We start from the raw sequence: 2,417 nt of genomic DNA on the forward strand, positions 1-2,417 counted from the left end.
TCATTTCAGAGACCAGTGTTCTAGAAGTTTTATAGTTTTAGGCATTACATTTAAGTCTTTAACCTATTTCAAGTTAATTTTTCTGAGTGGTATAAGATAGAGGTCCACTTTTATTCTTTTGCATGTGAATATTCAGTTTTCCAAGCATCATTTATTGAAGAGATTATATTTTTCCTAGTGAGTATTCTTAGCTCCCTTGTCAAATATTAGTTCACCATATATGTGGGGGTTTATTTTCAGGCTCTAAATTCTGTTCCATTGGTTGATGTGTCAGTGTGTAGGCCAGTACCATACTGTTTCGATTACTATAGCTTTGAAATATAGGTTGAAATCAGGAAGTGTAATGTCTCCGCCTTTGTTCTTCTTTCTCAAGCTTGCTTTGGCTATTTCAGGGTATTTGTGGTTCTATATGAATTTTAGAATCGTTTTTTCTATTTCCGTAAAACAAAATGCCATTGGAATCTTGATAAGGATTACATTTAATCTATAGATGGCTTTAGATAGTATGGCCTTTTTAACAATGTTAATTCTTCTGATCCATGAACATGAAATATTTTTCCATTTTATTTGTGTCTACTTCAGTTTCTTTCATCAATGTTATTGTTTTCAGTGTACAGGTTTTTCACCTCCTTGGTCTGAGATCTTGGGAGTTACTGATGGCTGCTAATTGGGCTCCGCGGTTGAGTGGACCTGCTGGCTGGGCTCCATGCTCAAGTGCTGGGTGGGCACCGTAATCTGGCAGGACTGCTGTCAGGTAAGGCCACTAGCTGGGTTTTATAATCACCCCTAGTTGGGCGGGATCACAAGCTGTATTTCCTGGCAGTTTAGTGTTACTGGCTGGATTCTGCATTCAGGTGGGGGCCACAAGCAGGGCATTGAGTTAGTACAGGGCCTCTGGCTGTGTTGAGTGATCAGGTGGGGCCATAGGCTGTGCCATGAATTGGGCAGAGCTGAAACCGAGGCTTACTATCCGGTAGGCCACTGCCTGTAATCTGCTATCTAAGTGATAATTGTGATAATTTGTGGGACGAGACTATTAAAATATCTCATTTCTCACCAAACTTACCCCCCAATCCCTACTACCTTTAACTAATTTAATTTATATATTCTATCTATTAATTTTTTATTTATCAGTCATTTATTTATTACCAACATGGATTCACGGATTCTTATTTTATTCAATGGGTTATAATGTGCTCCAGTCCTTATTTATTTTCACGCTCAAGTTGTGTCTGACTTGTCCAATGGGAAGTCCTTTGAGCTGGTTCCATGTGTCCTTTTGTTATGTCCTCTTTTTTTTTTTTTTTTTTAAGTTTTGGTTTGTTTTTAGCAGTTCCCTACTTTTTGTTACAAAATGTTCAGGTTCATCTTGCACTTTCCCTGTCCCAGCCCTAGAAACTGCTATTTCTCCAAGCACATCTGATTCCTTTTAATAGAGAATGGTACTTAGAAAGATATGAGTGTCAGGTGTGCTAATTGCTCCCAGGTGTAATTGCTTCTAAGCTTCTGGGCCCCTTCAGTGGACAGAGCTGGGGATAATAAGTTTAAATGGATACAGGCATACCTCGTTTTATCTTGCTTCGCTTTATTGCACTTCACAGATGTTGTGCTTTTTTACAAATTGAAGGCAAGACCCTCCACCTTCAAAAAGATCACAACTCACTTTATTATGACTCTAGATTTACTACTGTGGTCTGGAACAAAACCTCCCCAATATCTCCAAGGTATGCTTGTATTTCTTAAACCTGAATACTAAGTTTCATTTTAGAACCCAGCTACATTGAAGATTTTAAAGCATCTCTTAAGCTTGACGGACATTTGTTTTCTTTTTCTGTTACGCAGACTCTCAAGGTAGTTGCACTTCAATGCCTATTTCTCTTCTCTCATTTATTAGCACTTTATTTTCTAGGTCCTTCTTAACCTTCCAGGATACAGTAAAAGTTTTAAATTCTATCTTTAGGGTAGATTTTCAAAGATTTATGTGGTTTCCTTGTTCTGTGACTTAAATTCCCAGCATATGCTATCTATTCCCAATGCATCGATTTTCCTTTCAGAGCACACACAAGTTGATAAATATGTAACTGATAAATAGATAATGAGCCTAATATTAGAGTGAAGATTTTGGGGGTTGGTGGAACTAATGACAGTGGTCTATGTTTTCATCATTTGAATTCTTTTTGAAAATCTAGTGCCTAATGAGGTTATCTTGTAATTTAATTTACTCTAACACCAGCCTTCTCCAGACAAATTATGTGTTAAATAACCAGAAGTAGATATGTAGTTACTGTTGCAGCCTCAAATCCTAATCTGATTTGTCACTTCCTCGGTCAGTTAAACCACATTTGAAAGTATTTTTAAAACCTTGCCTAGAAATACAGACATTTATTTTGGAGACAGGGTTAAAATGCTTTTGCAAA

The sequence above is a fragment of the Pteropus vampyrus genome, unplaced genomic scaffold (assembly GCF_000151845.1).
Source record: "Pteropus vampyrus isolate Shadow unplaced genomic scaffold, Pvam_2.0 Scaffold39, whole genome shotgun sequence".
Lineage (NCBI taxonomy): Eukaryota > Metazoa > Chordata > Mammalia > Chiroptera > Pteropodidae > Pteropus > Pteropus vampyrus.